The sequence below is a fragment of the Ambystoma mexicanum genome, chromosome 1q (genome assembly GCF_040938575.1).
Source record: "Ambystoma mexicanum isolate Mex_15411 chromosome 1q, UKY_AmexF1_1, whole genome shotgun sequence".
NCBI classification, from domain to species: domain Eukaryota; kingdom Metazoa; phylum Chordata; class Amphibia; order Caudata; family Ambystomatidae; genus Ambystoma; species Ambystoma mexicanum.
Window position 1 is genome coordinate 1,061,639,094 of NC_090922.1, and position 16,665 is coordinate 1,061,655,758.

At 47.8% G+C, this 16,665-nt stretch overlaps 1 protein-coding gene across 10 annotated transcripts in view; it reads right to left on the reverse strand.

The window, feature by feature from the left end:
- KYAT3 (kynurenine aminotransferase 3) overlaps positions 1-16,665 on the reverse strand; it is a 597,660-nt gene that overhangs the window by 557,905 nt on the left and 23,090 nt on the right. For all 10 annotated transcript variants that reach the window (XM_069641743.1, XM_069641748.1, XM_069641750.1 and 7 more), the window contains exon 2: positions 2,297-2,412. The gene's annotated coding sequence lies outside the window, so the exon portion shown is untranslated. The remainder of the gene's footprint in view (positions 1-2,296; positions 2,413-16,665) is intronic.

Here is a 16,665-nt window from a genome sequence, read left to right on the forward strand (position 1 = left end):
GTGGGGGCCCTGCTAAAGTGTCTGCAGGCCCTTGCCCCCGAGCAGCCACTCAATATCTCCAAACTTAAGGTATTTGCATACCCTCTGAACAAAGAACCAAATCTCATCTTCCCAGTCTTAATAACTGAAGCGGTGGCAGATTTTCACTCTATGGGCACTTCCCATGCTAACCACTCCACGCTGTGATCAAACGGTGGCTGGGGGATGCCCCCGCTGTCTACTCTACTGCTTAGGGTAGCAATGCGCTTGCTTACTGGAGGGCCAAGTTACCTGTAGCCATTCAGGTTGCGATGGGAATACTCGCTTTCACTGCCCCCCCGGTGGTGCTCACCTGCGGTTGTCGGCACGGCGTCTTAAAAAGGCATTTAACCTTCCCCCAGTGTCGCTGCTGCTGCTGCTTGCTCTCTTATGCCACATTGGACACGGTCCCCTCAGAGTACTTAGGCAGCAGCCACATTCCCAGGAGGACTCTATAGCCTTCTGGCATCAAAGGCCGCTGCTGCTCGCCGGAGCAGGTCTCAGCTCCTCGCTGAGCGGCCGCCATCTTGTCCACACAGCTTCCGAGAGATTATTCGGCCCAAATCAGTCAAAGAGGGCCTGCGGGGCAGAGGGTTGAGCCATCAGATCCCCTCCATACAGGGAGTCTGGACGGGATAAACCCTTATTTTGGGGCTTGTTCTGACCTCAGCACATGAGATCTCAAGGTTATGCATCCGTACAGTCAGCCACTCAGTCATGCCCCCAAAAAAAGCTTTTGGATAAAGATTAGATTGAAAGATTATTGATATGTTGGAATCGTTATCCAAATATAAGTGTCTCCTCATCTTCCAATGTTTCAAAAAAAAAGAAAAAACACTCATTTTACCTATGCACATATATATGTTTCCTAGTGCCTTTTTCAGCGATAGATTTAGAAGATTGAGGAAACACTTTAATAATAGGCAAGATTAGGAATATACGCCTAGCCATGAAGCTTCAAAATCTGTGACTCTCTGCAACATGTAGAATCTTGGCAACATCTATTCCGCGATTGCAGGGGCACCTTTGAACTCCAATGTCTATATTTAGGGATATTTGTGTATGATCCCATTTTCCTGATGTCAAATGAATTCTGGTGATAGCGACAGACTAATTAGCATCTTATGTTTTAATTAATCAATTTTTGTCCTTTTGTTACATCTTATATGTTACGAAACTGTATGGATCGATTTCTTTGTCTTCTATTTCCTATTGCTTTTTATAACATTGCCATTGCGAGAGGTTTGTAATAAACCAGTAAAAGCCGGGCTGTTTTCCTATGGCTAGCACACACCTTACCTGGTTTCTTTCCATGTGCCCACCAGCAGTATCTGATGCCCCACTCTCCCATCACACACCAGTAACTATCCCAGAACACCATCCACCAAACAGTCAGTTTAAATCTGCTCTTGTCTTTAGGCAGTTGGGCAGTGAATTCTGGCCACTCAAACAGTGGGAAATTACACTGCCCACTCTACATAAATGTTCAAATTGGCCAACTAAATTCTCAAAGCAGATGTATTTGCTTCAAGATTGCAATTGTTCATGAATCCGGGGATGGTTCTTTCTACCCCAGGATAAACCAATGCCTGGATCATGCACCCCTTCTATACCTAGATCCTAAAATAAAATGTTATCAAGCAAGAACGACTGCAAAATGTACTTTCACATGAAAGACTAGAGTGGTTAGTAGCATGGATGTATACACGAGTGCCACGCTACTCTGTTATGAAAATCAATTTGCCAACAGAGAAAATACCACTGATTAGCCAATAAACGTACCAGTCTGTCAGTTTCAAGAATGGCATGAAAGTAGTACATGGCTCTTCCTTTCACCATCCCCTATCAGTTCCTTGCCCCCTCTGCCCTCAACTAGAAATTAGAGAGTCATGCCAACAATCCACCTAACAGGCCCTGCTATGCCACCAGCATCTCCCAACTACTTTTCACCTTTATGAGGGGTCACTTTGGTGGCAGCAGCGTGCATTTTAGTTGTACCAGGGTTTAAAGATAGGAGCGGCAACAGCAGCAAGGACTCTGGCCTCTTGATCATAAAATGCAATTTTATATTTTGAAACAGACTGACACCGTTCATTGTTGACCGAAACACACACACACACAGACACACACAGACACACACAGACACACACAGACACACACAGACACACACAGACACACACAGACACATGCCCCGTCACCACCCGCTGCCACAGGATATGCTGAACACCCACATAATGCACAATCTAAGCCACTTCCGAGCATTCAGCCCCCAGCTTACCTTTGCCTGTCTCTGTGGCAGTGGCAGTGGGTAACAGGTGATAGCATCAGGGTTTTGTGGGGCGTCAGCCGTTCCAGTGTTCAATTGTCAGCATCCAGCTACCAGGTCGAATGATCCTAAAATTCAAAGGTTAACCTTTAGCATGCAGTCAGACTCTTGACACCCCTCTCCCAGCTCGCACCCGTAGTACTGGGATCCAGCTACCGCTGCCCACTGTCGCGCACTAATCCCCCTAAATCAATTTTAGCAAACACACTGATTCCCAGAAGACAACAGTTCTAACTCATGTCAACCAATCAAACACAGTTTTGAGATGGTCGGAGAGTGTCAGGATGATTCAGGAGTGGTGCAAGGCCAGACTGGTGCAAGGCGACCTCCTGGCTCTGTGTTTACCTTTTGCACTTCTAGTCTACAGCTAGCTTGCCTCCCTACCTTGGCCCTAAACACTGACATTTCGGAAAATAGTCGACAAAGAAGAATGGAGGTATGGTTTGCAAACCTCACTAGTGATGTCAGAAGAACACACACATACACACCCCCTCTAAACAGCATACAGGTAATTCTTCACAGGAGATGCAAACTATAACTTTTTGTCTAATTTTGTAGAACTACAGACACGTGGCAGATACTGCCTTTGCACTATGCCTGCCTGGTTAGTGAGAAAACATGCATTTAAAATCGGATGATCTGCTTCAAACGGTATGTAGACACCAGTGTTCCGCACCTAACCTGGACATTTAAGGAAAGGGGACTCTACATTGGTGTTTGCACAAGACATTTTCAGTTATATCATACCATATTACCCACATCTGCTTCATGCTCACTCTGGAAACAGGTAATGGTTTACCAGCTTGATAGCAGGTCATCATTGTGGTCTGGCTCTCATCCTTGAAATTAAGCTGGGATTTTGCCCATTATATATGATACATTATACATTTAAGGATTCCAGTTTTCGAATGCACCTTTACAAACGTTGCCAAGTATACATTTGGTATATGAATGTTCATATAAGAGTTTGCATGGGGAGACAAACTGAGCACCTAATCGCAGAGGGTGCAGAGCTAAAAAGGCTTTATTTTAGGCTACAATAAGGAGTTAAATATCTCTTAGCTATTTCCATCCCTGCAGATCGTCATTACCACATGCACAGCAAGTCACACACTGAACACATACACAGAGGAAAGTGCATGATGAAAATAATGATAGCTACAGTCACTTTCTTTGACCCCTCAACTTTTCTTTTTGAATTGGATTTGGTGGCCAGAAGGGCTTGCCATCTCAACTCCTTTTTCCTTACTTAAAGTATATGGTATTGGGTCACCACCCCCACCCCCACTAAGGCACACAGTACGAGAGGTACCTTTCAGGCACCCTATTTTTGCAATCGGGTAATTATATCACCCCACATTGGCTTTAGGTAGCAAGTTGGTGGTAGATGTACTTTAATTGTGGCTTCACCAGAGATGGAAGCCATTTTACAGCATTGGTAGCTGTGAGGGATTAGATATGTGAGGAAGACAAGTAGATAAAAGGTTGTAAAGATGCACTGAAGAGACTTGACTGATTTGGCAGACAATTTTTTATAAACTTGAAAGAAACCTCTTTATTCTTTTTCAGAATTTTGTATGTTTACTTTCATTTTATGTGCTTAAAGTTATGTTATTAAATGCACAATTTAAAAAGAATAAAGGTTTTTCACAAATAGCCATTATTAAATGATATGGGTATTATAAATGCCTCACTATCCCTACCTATCAAACTAAGACTAAAGGAAAACACTCTAATAAAAGGAATGTGTTCCTCACACTTATACATACAACCAGCCCTCCAGATAAGGTGTGCACTAGACCTTTTTACACACAGAAATCTTGTCAATACGCCCCTTTTAATTCTGCCTTGCATGCCATTTAGGCCATTTATGGCAGCACCCTCATAAAGAAGTATATAGAGCAACAAGGTAGGTGTAGCATCAACAAGTAAAACCCACAAACCTACAGGATTTACAAAAAAAATATCACATTTTATTCATAGTTCCTTAAATAATCATAGAAGGAAAACATTTATTAAAAAGAAAAAAGAAAAATTAGTGACAGACAAACCTTAACATCTCAATTGCAACAATTCAATTCTGATGTTAACTTGACTTTGTTATCCTACACCGCTCTGTTAACATTGACATATGAAGATGGAATACGATCCACAACCGTATCTCAACGCACAAACAAACTAGTACAATAAGTCACTAGTAAACTGCCTCAACATGTTTCACTTCTTAGTCTTGCGTATAGAACTTTCTTCAGGAAGGAAATCTCAATTTGTCACTTCGACCTTGTCATTTATTTTAAGAACATCTGTACTGAAATGCGACCAGATTCTGCACTTCAGATTTGGGTATGCTCGTGTGATAGTGGATGAAGTCTTCACAGGGTGCTGGAGTTAAATATGCTGCCGGTTACAAACAATCCCAAGGTTAATTTGAAACTGTTATCTAGAGTCCTTTTCTAAATCCTCACATTCTGCACAAACCCTGCTAAATGCGTGTTCTGGGGCCAGACTTCGAGCTCTGGCTTCACCAAATCCGAACCAAAGCGGTTTCTTGGGTTATTCGTTCATCGGTCTCGCATGTTATTTTCCGTGCTCCAAAATCATTCTACGGTGACTATCTCTTCACTCTGGAGCCCTTTGCGTTTCAGTACCGCTTTCGCCACCGCGTTTACACTTGTAAAGCACTCCCATAAATCATGGAGTTCACTGGTGACAGCATCTTGGAAATCCACCCTTTACTTTCGTAATCAACACAGTTCTTTAAAGAAGCAACTGGGATGAGTCCTGGTCTGTTTAACTTTAAAACTCCTCTGTTAATGATTCTATCAAGATAATACTTGGAGTAACGTAAAAGGGAATTTGTATTTTGTTCACCTGCCTGCATTTTGTAGGTTACAGTGTTATTAAGACATCTTGAATCATGAACATGCTTTTCACTTTGCTTTAGGACACAGGTAGCATTGTGTAAAATGAAAATGGTCTTAAACAATGGCTGCATTTCTGCTCACCTGGCTTTAATAGAGGCAGCACAGTTGCAGCAGCATGGGCATTTCATACTTTTTCTTTTCATCACAGACGCACACCAATTGCTTAGCAAGGCATGTGGTCTGAACTTTAACTCCCTTTCTAACCACCCATCGGAAGCAGGTATAATGGATACAGGTAGAAGCAGGGCTGTATATATTTTCAGTGGCACATATTGTACCTGTACCTCTCAACAGGACTGCTGTAAATATTCAGGCAAAGTAACCTGATTTATCAAAGGAGCTGCTATACTGTATGCATGTCATTGCACAATGTCAAATATTCACGGCAAGGCTGATTGCATCATGCCCACATTGCATAGTAGGACTGCTATGTTTTGAGACAGCACCTGAATTTCTTAACAGAGCTGCTGTTAAGAAAGCACGAACATCGACTTCCAAGATAGCCGTGATGCAGTAAATTCCACTGCCACAGAGCTACTGAGGCACCACAGCAGAAGCCGGGAAAGCCCTCCACAGGCACCGGTATATACCATAATCGCAGTCGGAACATAGGGAGCCTCAGAGAAACTTGCAGGGTGGGGGACTCTGTGCACGCCAAGCGAAAAGAGGAGCACGGGCAGGCCCGGCCCGCGAGCAGGATCACGACAGTCTACCTTGGTAGCAGAGAGGGGAGCCCCGGGGAGTGTAGCCTGGCAATGCAAACGCACAACCCAGGCGAAACCCTGCAGGGACACTGCAGACAAAACCAGAGCACCTCCAAGAACGCGAGGAGGGCGGCCAAGGTGTCGGCACCCGCCAGAGGACCCAGAATCTGGCGGGCAGTGTGGTACAACGGAAACCCCCAGCTGAGGGCAGACTGAACGTGGACCCCCAACCAGCAGAGACTGCACCATCCGATCAACCCAGCAGCATTGAGAGGCCCACACGATGACCCGCAAGAAGAGGGTCCCCAAGTACGGAGGGTAACAGGTTACAGGAGTGGGACTGAGCGGACGTTGCGCAGCGCGTCTGCCCCTCCCTGCCAGGCTCACTAACCAGGCAAGGGACAAGCGCAAACTCCGGGCCCCCCCATCTTGGAGGGAAGAGCTGGACGAGACCGGGCCTGCCCTTCCCGGCATCATAGCAATAGAGCACCAAGAGACTAGAAGACTGCTGACCCGTAATCCATCTGCGCACTGGGTGAGAACGGGCCCAGAGGGTACACCAGCGCCTGCAGCAAGCAGTAACAGCAATTAGAGGAGAAGAACCTCTCAGCAGCATAGACCCCTGGATGTCCGGGGACAAGCACACCAAGGAGGGAGACTGCCCCTTGAGCTCTCCCAGCCCAGCAATAACACACCTCATAGGCACCACTGGCACTTCTATTAGTGACTATAAGAGACACGCTGGAATGCGTCGGTCCGGCATGCCACCACTGCCATCCCAGAGGGGGGGGGGATAAGGAACACAGGCAAGGGAGCTCCCACAACATTGATTGCTGTCGAAGTGGGAGCTAACCTATAGCATGCCCCGCTGAGACCAGTGGCCCACCGCCAACTGATCACTACACTGAACATCCCCCAGAACAGGGCCGAACAATACGAGGGGCACAGCTCTGCTCTTATCAGGGCACGAAGCCCCTGACCACACAACAGGAAGCCGAACGTCGGTACCAGACACACCACTAGCTGAAACGCCGCCCACGGGTGCCCCCAATCCTAAAGGAAATGTAATAAAAAAATAGGGGTAAAGAATCTTTGCCGACCCCAATGAGTGCCAGGAAGGCCCAGGAGGGCGCACTAGCAAAAATATGAGCCAAGGAAACCGACTCTGCGGCGGGGCATCAACCCACTGACTGGATCGCAGATCCGGAACCAGGCGCGCAGGAGGAACAGGACAGTCCAGTAACCCACTCCTCATTGAAACACTTCCTCACAGAAATAGTGGACAAGATCACTACAGCAGGGCAGAAACAAAGGGACACCCTAAGAGAAGATCTGGCAGAAGGCCTGCAGGAAATTAAGAGAGACATCAATAAAGTGGAGGAGAGGGTAGACACCAATGAGAGAGCAATCTAGGACTTGGCCGAAGACGCAAGGAAGGCGGATGCCTTATTGGAAACACTGGCAGCGGCCACATACAATTTTGAACTTCAAGTGGAGGATTTGGTTAATAGGTCCAGGCGTTCAAACATACGAATTAAAGGCCTCTCGGAGGAAACCCAGGACCATGATCTATGCCAAGTAGTCAAAGGCATCTTTGCAGACCTGGACACCGAAGCATCCATGGAAATACAATGCGACAGAATTCACAGAGTGGGCCCCAGAAGACACGAGCCAGGGTCAAGACCAAGAGACGTCCTGGCGGCAATGCATAGTTACAGCATTAAAGAAATGATACTAGCAAAGGCCAGGAAATCAAGGCAGATCACCTACAATGGATCGCAGATCGCCCTGTACCAGGATTTAGCACAAACAACCCTCATCAAAAGGAGGAGAATGGGCCCAGTCCTAATGTACTTGAGAGCACAGGACATTCACTATAGATGGGTCCATCCATTCGGCTTAACATTCGACTGGCAAGGGAAACGCCAAAGAGTCACAACCTACGAACAGGGGGCAGCCCTACTCGGGCTCGAAGAAGAGGTGCCAATTTCGTCCGATCCATCTGCCTCCCAATGCACAGCCCGGAAACCATGGGAATGGTCTACTGTGCAGCTCATAAAGGCTAGGAGAGGAGACACCCAACTATATATGAGAGGTCTACCACTAAGGAAGGATCAGGACGGTCAACAGAACCAAGGGGCCATCCAGAAATGAATCCACAGAAAAACTGTGCCATAACAGAAATTACAGGCCTGGGGAGGGGGCAGCTGAAGCCAATTACGAGTGCTTGAAGCTACACTAAAAGCTATGGAGAGGCCTCGTGGGGTCGTGGGGTGGGGGATCCCGCGTGGGGCGTACCCGAGGGCAATTTGAGGAACGACTCTTGAGATTCCGATTCAAGGGGGGGCTAGAGGCCAGTTGACCCGGCCCATCAGGGAGTGGTGGGTGCAGAGGATGGGGACCCGCAGGAGGCGGAGTACCACTGGTGGGACACGCGCATCCGTAGCCCAAGAAGTGCGAATGAAGGCAGTACTTTGAGAGGCATCATGGCTGGGGAAGGCATACCAAAGATAATCTCCATGAATGTCAATTGCCTAAACTCCCCAATAAAGAGGAAAAAACTAGAGAGATTCATTAGACGGGAACGCCCAGACATTGTCACGCTGCAAGAAACCCACATTCAGATGCGGGATAAAGGCAAAATAAAATTGTTGGGCTATTCAAGAATCCTCCAGGCCACGCAATCCATCAAAAAGGTGGGGGGAGCCCTGGCTCTGAAAGACGGCCTAGACTGGAGTATCACAGGAAAGGTCTCAGATGATCAGGGCAGATTCCTAGCAGTGACGCTAGAGGGGTAGGCCCTCACAGTAGCCACACTCTACGCTCCAAACACGGTACAAGACTTGTACATCCAAACAGCCCTCGAGCGGTTCGCTAAATCCCCGATAGTACTAACAGGGGACTTCAAATTGGCATGGGACCCATCCAAAGATAGGAGTAGAGATGCTGCAGCCCCGCAGGGGAGACCAATGGAAGAACTTGAAGGTAAAATTAGCAATCTGGCCCTGGTAGACGAATGGAGGGAGCTAGAAGGGGACAAGGATGGATTCACTTTCTATTTGCACGCACACACAAGAATCGATTATATTTGGCTCTCAAGTAAGTTGCTGGGAGGCACGAGGGGCATTACACTCGCCACCATAATACTCTCGGACCAAGCCCCAATAACTCTCAACCTAGAAAGGAAGAGGCGCCCATCAGGCCTGTGGAGATGGGATACCCAACACCCCTCTTTAAAGACGACCTACTGGTCAGGGAGGTGGCAGGAGAAATTGAAGCCTTCATTGAGGCCACCAAAATTGGGTACACAGCTCAGTAGGTTCAGTGGGACACCTTCAAAGCAGCCTTACAAGGAATAATAATAGCTATTAAAGCAAGAAGGGATGGGGAACTAAGGCTAGAAGAGACCCGGCTGGAAGAGCAGTTGAAGGGGATAATGCTGAAAATGGGGACAGTTCAGACTCCAGCCACCAAACGGGCATACAGGGCCACCCAGGGTCAATTAGATCTAATACAGACGAGGGCGGCAGAACGTAACCTACTTTACTTCAGGCAAACATATTATACTAAAGCAAATAAAGCGGACCGCCTACTGGCGAGGATGCTGAGAAGGGAAGAAAAAGATAGGACAATAATGAAAATCAGAGTTGGGGGAGATAGAACTAGCGCCAATAACGAAGACATTATGAGAGAGTTCACCCAGTTCTACACTAGCCTTTACGGCTCAGATAACCCTCCATCAACACTCCAAAAGAATTATCCAAAAGATAAAATAGAACTCAAAGAACCTGTAGTAGCGGAGCGGGGAACGAAGCAGGGGTGTCCACTATCCCCCATACTGTACGCGTTACACTTGGCTCTTACCGCCGCGAGGAAGGGTTCCAACAAAGACATAGCAGGTGTCCCTTTTGCGAGGAGACCCCACAAGATCGCAGCATTCGCGGACAACATGATTCTGACCCTAAACCAACCGGAGAAATCCCCAAGGGCGATAGAAACAGAACTCTCACAATTTAGCGGGCCTTAAAATGAACGTGTCCAAGACCGAAATCCTTAATCTCACTCTTCCGCCCGAGAAAGCCCTCAACCTCAAGACAGCCTCCCCATACAGATGGGTCGAGCACTCCATCTATCTGGGTATCAAACTGGCCAGAACAACAGACTCTCTATACCAATCTAACTATCCACCCCTCTTAAAGAAGTTTAAGTCCAAAATGATCGATTGGGGCCCATTAGCTGTAACATGGCTGGGGCAAATTAACGTTCTAAAAATTGTGATATTACCACAGCTCCTCTATTAGTTTGGAGGCCTACCAGTCTGCGTTCCTCCATCTCTATTCAGGTCCCTACAAAGATGTCCAGTAAATTTGTATGGATAATAATGAACCACAGAGTGGGTGCCAAATTGATGAGCTGCCCCGGGGTGTGGGGGTATGGGCCAGCTGGACTATAGAGCAGACTTCAGGGCTGCCCAGATGAGTGGTCCGGGACTGGCAGGGGGATGAACGGGTGAAGATTTGGTAACCCATGGACAGGGCTGTTACAGGAGAGGACCTAGAGGGAATCCTGTAGAAACCCAAGGGGGCCAGGCCTGCGCAAATGTACTGTTGCTCCGTCTCTTCAGCCGCGGCCCACTCATGGGATGAAGCAGTGAAAACAAGTAATATCACAACATACCCTTCACCTTACACACCCCTTTTTGGCAATCCACAATTCACCTCAGAAAACAAAACATCGACATTTGACGCTTGGCAACAGGGGGATGTAGAGTAGTCCGAGACATGTTCAGGGAAGGGCAGGTGAAACAATTCGAACAATGTAAAACAGACTTTGCCCTAGGTGAAAAGGAAAGGTATGGCTATGTCCAACTGAGACACTGGCTTGCATCACCCACCTTGCAACAAGCAGGTACCCGCCAACTGATCCCCTTCGAAAAGTATCTCAAGCGGGACCCGGGGGACAGGCATCTGGTCACAGCAATATATAAGCACATAAAGGCAGGTGAGGATCCTCCGGACAGACCATACATGAGAAAGTGGCAGGACGCAATGGGATGTAGGGATGGACTATACAGAGTGGGCAAAGCTGTGGGCGCAAATCCCCAGGTTAACAAGATCTCTCCAAATCCAGGAGATCTGGCTGAAACTAATGGCACAGGTTATACCCAGGCACCTCACAGCTTTGTTGGAGGTAGTGCGGGGCAGTGGGCTCCTGGAGCCATATATGGTGAGAAAGCCCCAAAATTGACAAACACTGGGAGGGCATAATCAAAGCTATCAAGCAAGTCATAGGTACCAAGTGCACGGGGGGGACAGGAGCCTGGCGATGATTGGACTGGGCGGGACACTGGAAGGCATCAAATACAAGTCGGATCGCAAGCTCTACGCCATCACGATGATGGCGGCTGCTCTGGTACTGGCATGCAAATGGAAGGTCAGGGACCCCCACAGGACCACGAATGGGTTGCAAAAAATGTGGTCCCTAGTAGCCGTGGAATGGCTTACATATTCCATCCAAGGGGACTACAAGATGTTCAATACCGACTGGGCGTCCCTACTAGAATATCTAAGAGAAGGAGTAAGGGGACTAATTGAACACCCAGGCGAAGGCGAGCTATGAACGGGCTACAGAAGGATGCTCGCTATAACCCAGACAAATGGGAGAACCGTCATACCACAGTACTACCTCCGCCAAAGACTATACCCGAACCAGAGGGGAGTGGGGGGGGGACCTTTCTTCATTCATGTTTGAATGCGTTATTGTTCTTTAAAAAAAAAATGCCAATAAAAAGTTAATAAAGAATAAGAAAAAAAGAAAGCACAAACATGTGTTGGCTGCCATCTCAAAAACACTGTTCCTTCGTGTGCTTTGCCTCGCTTAGTGTGCTCTCGTGCTCTGCTTTTTATCTGTGTGAGGAAGCTTAATGAAGTCAGGTGTTACCATTAATTGCCTGACCATAGTAGTGGGACATGTCAGGTACAATGCTCGGGTGTGATTTGATTTTCTCCCAGAGCGGGCTGTCCGTGTGAAAGTGTTTGTGTAGGAAAAGGGGGCTGGTGGAGGGGGAATAAAGTTCCAAAATATCCTACCGGGTAGGATGGGGTAAAGGTGTTACAGAGAAGGGGATACCACGTCTTGCCATCAAGTGTCCCACTCCCGGAAGACCCCTCACCAAGGAGATCCCCCCCGCACTGGTTCACCCCCAGGATCTGGATCCAAAGGCGATGGCCGTGCCCTGGCCACCTGAGCGAGAGATTCCCGGGGACAAGCGGGTGAAACACCATCTGGTTTCTCACACCTCCCACGACTACTACTAATACTATTCACCTCCCACGACTAATAGTATTCTCCCGTGACTACTACTCTCCACCCACTACTGCTACTCTCCTCCCAGGACTACTACTCCTCCTATGACTAAAACTACTACTCCCACTACTACCCTCCCCACACTACTAACACTAATGCTGCTACTCTCTTCCCAATGCTGCTACTCACCACTAGTCCTCGCCTCCCATAACTACTACTACTACTCCTCCTCCTCCTCCTCCTCCTCCTCCTCCTCCACAACAACAACAACTACTACTCTACTGCCACAACTACTACTACTACTACTCCTCCTCCGGGAGAGAGTGAGAAACAGTCGGAAAGAGCAGAGAGGTGTCTGCAGGGCGGGGAATGCTTCCCCAGCATTCAAACATTGTGGCAGCAGTACGCCAAAGGTCAGGAACACCAGGAAACACCAGTAAATCTGCCCTGGAGTGTTGGGAAGTCCAGGGCGCACCAACAGGCATACCAGCAATTACTAAGATGTTTTGAATGTCCGCCAAGTAATGAAAAGCAACTGAACTTTACTAGTGAAGTAATTGAAAGGCAAGATTTGTGCAACTCCTTATATGTGAAAAGTCGATATGGGGAAGATTGGAGCATTGTCTCAAGCCAATTAACAGTATGAATAAAGGTGAAGTGCGAAACTTGAACAAGCCTCCATAAAAGGGATGCCTGAATGGGGGTAGTTGGAACTAGTAACTGAAGCTAGTGGAATACACACAGTGAAGTAGTAAGAACTGTTCCTCCCGTTGCCCTCTTCAACTAATCAAGAGTAGGGCTGCAAGACTTATCCTTGGCCTTAAACCCTGGGACCACATCTCTCCAGCCCTAAAATCTGTCCACTGTTTCCCGGTGACCGGAAGGATCAAATTCAAGACCTTTTGCATCATCCACAAGGCTGTCTGGGGCCTGGGACCTCTACATTCATGTTTCGCTCCCTAAATACCTCCCTGCTAGAGTACTTTGGCCCCGTAGCTCCAACTGCAGGTCAGATGTTTCTCCAAGTAGAGAGTGGGAGGTAGATGCCTCTCCTGCCCCTTTGAGACTTGAGCCAGATCTCTTTAAATTTGCAAACTTCTCAAGAATTTCCTTTTCTTCTCCTTCTTCCCTCTTGTGCTAATGTCCCTCTGCCGCTGGGACTGGTCCCTTATGAGTCTTACTGAGGTCAGCCCATCCTCAACCACTCTCCCCCAGCATCCCTTACTGGCACTTGCCCTCGGGCACCCTTCCCCAAACTAGCCAGATTCTGGTCCACCCTGTCCTTCGTACTGTTCTCCCCTCCCTCCTTTCCCCTGGCACTTGCCCCTGTGGATCCCCTCAGCACTTGCTCAGCTCCTTGTTCCCCCACCCCCTGCACCCCACCCCCTCCCACCCCTGCCCTCTACTCCACCCTCCTCTGCACTTTTTGTCTCTGCACTTGCACGGTATGAATGTCACAAGGCCTAGTACGACCGTCATTTCTGATTTTTTTCCCAAAGTACCACCCCCTTTTGTCTTGCGGCGCCTGGAAACACTTGTGTATAGGCACCATACAAATTAATTAATAAATGATTAAAATTTAACAAAAATGTACCTAAATAAGCAAGCCTTGGTCCCAGATATGTATTCCCTTCCCCTGGATTCCTCCTTAATTGCAAATCATACTGGGTCTAACAGTTCTTTGTGTTTGTCGTGTACACAACAATCCTGTTGAAAAGATAATCAATTTTGTAGTAGTTACTTCTTTCAAAGGTTCCTTCTCATTCAACAAACACAGTTTATATCCTTTTGTGGGACTTTCTGTTAGTTTCCAACTGGTATACTCCCCTGCCAGGACTTAAGCACTTGTAACTGACTGGTTTACTCGCTGCCAGGACTTATTTTATTCACAGGTAACAGTTCCTCCTTCACTTCCACCATCACATAGGTCTTCTCGGATATTGTACATCTGATTGATTCAACACTTATTGGCTCTCCCCATATTTGCATTCCATACATTTATATATGACTTGGGACTGTATTCGTAATCGGTGTCCTTGGCTTGCAATCAACACTTAATGCCTCTTTCTCTGTAGCTTCAATGTTCAGTTTGTATTTGCGTGGTTGCCGAAATGCCCCGGGGTCCCTACTTTGCTTGGGCTGACTCACCAGCTCTGTATGGTGTCTTCGGTCCTCTTCACGGTCATGTGGCCAAGCTCTAGACTGCTTCCATGTCTTTCTGGCTTCTCGTGCAGTGCCGTTGAACCATGCCCGTCTTGCTTCAGGTCGCGGTAGGTGAAACACTGCCTTCTCCCGTTGCTAAATACCCAGGAGCCTTCCCTTGGCTTGTCTGCCGCACATCCTACTCATGCAGCATTCCTCTGTCTGTGTGTCAGTGAGTCCCTTAGCTCCGCCACAACGGTTCCTGCTACCAAGCCTCCCTGAGACGCAATACCACATTTCCCAAGTAGCAGAATCCCCTTTTAGCAATTGCTCTTTGCGCTTTAAAAGTCCCGCACACAGGTTCAAAATGTGCACGTTCATTGAGCTGGGGGCTCTGTCCGCTCCATCATTCCTTTCTTCCTCCTCTTCCCAGTACTTGATAACTGTGGGAGATGGAGTCCACTGATGTAAACTGATGCAGATTACTTGAGGAACATACTTCTAGTGCAGCAGAAAGATAAAAACCACCCCAACTAAACCCGACACTACAGAAAATTAAAGTTCTTGCACACAAACCACCCAACACACTCCTACAATAAACACCACCTAACCTCTTTCAGTCAAACACAAACAAACCTATCACACAGTGACAGGATTTTTTCCGAACTGAAGTTACAAACAGCACATCAAAGCTCTCTAGCACTCTCCCTCTCTATTCCACTGACCAACTCCCTCCTTTCTTTTCATATCCGCCAGAGGGCCTGTGGACCATGACTATGGCAGTGGTGTGCAGAATGAATCACAACAACAGAACATAAAATGGGTTTGGAAACAGGGTGTCGACGGAGCATGTAGCTATCGGGTCATTCCAATTGAATTCTTTGCCCCTCCTTGCTCACACACACAACTAATGTCATCATTCGATCGCCTTGGAAGCTTTGAATCCATCGGTGCTGGCACCATTAATGTGCCATCACGTTTTCCACTAGAACAAATGTCCCGTTCGTGTCTTTTGTAAGATGGCACCAGCCCGCTTCCTCTTATGCGGTTCTCCCAGTCAATGCATCGCGTTGCAACCCACTTCTCCCTACAAGCTAAAATGCCGTTTTCCTCACGTGCGTTCCCTCTAGCTAGCCGTTGAGGTTATATTTCCTTTTCTGGCTACAGGTCGCGTCGTCTCCCAGTGTCACAAGAGTCTGTAATATCCGCCTCTTCGAAAGAAGATTCTGTCTCACCACCCTCTCCAAGCTCCTCACCTTCGTCCTTCTTGGGTCTCCCTTTCTCCCTGCTTCTGAGTCTCTCCTTTTTTTTGTGGAGGTAAGGACGTCCACGGAAGGACGCCACGGTGCCACCGTGTAGGTGGGACGATGGGCAATCCTCCGTGAACGTCGAGAGGGGAAAAAGCCGGCGGCACAAAAAACCACTAAGACTTTCACACGGAGGTTGTGGAGCAGACTTGAGTGAGCAGGTAGACAAGATGATGTGAATTGAGGCTGATGGCAGTTCCAAGGTAGGCAGAGGTCTGGTGCACTGGCTGGCAGCTGGGTACAAGGCGAGTGGAAAAAGGCAGTCCAAAAAGGCAGGCCGATGACTGGCACACGGGCAGGAAAGAGCATACAGGGAGAAAAGCAAAAGCAGTCAGAATCGGCAGAAAAAAAAGGCAAGGGGACGAGCGAGAAAACAGAAGAGAGAGGGAAGTGAAGCGGAACGAGGGGGGGAGAGGAGAGAGAAAGAGAGAGAGAGAAAGAGAGAGAGAGAGAAGAGAGAGAGAGAGAGAGAGAGAGAGAGAGAGAGAGAGAGAGAGAGAGAGAGAGAGAGAGAGAGAGAGAGAAAGAGAGAGAAAGAGAAGAGAGAGAGAGAAAGAGAGAGAAAGAGAGAGAAAGAGAGAGAAAGAGAGAGAAAAGAGAGGAGAAGAGAGAGAAAGAGAGAGAAGAGAGAGAAGAGAGAAAGGAGAGAGAAAGATAGAGAGAAAGAGAGAGAAAGAGAGAGAGAGAAAGAGATGAAGAGATAAGGAAGAGATAGAGAGAGAAAGAGAGAAAGAGAGAAGGAGAGAGAGAGAGAGAAAGAGAGAAAGAGAGAAAACAGACCGCACGCGGGCTCCAAAGGAGCAACAGCAACACAGGCGAGTAACCAGACAACATTGCAACGCGCCCGTAACCCGGAAGTGACTGTAGAAGTACCTCCGGTTACATGCGCGAACAAAAAACTAGACCTGGACTTGCCGCAAGGGGAAGAGACGTGATGG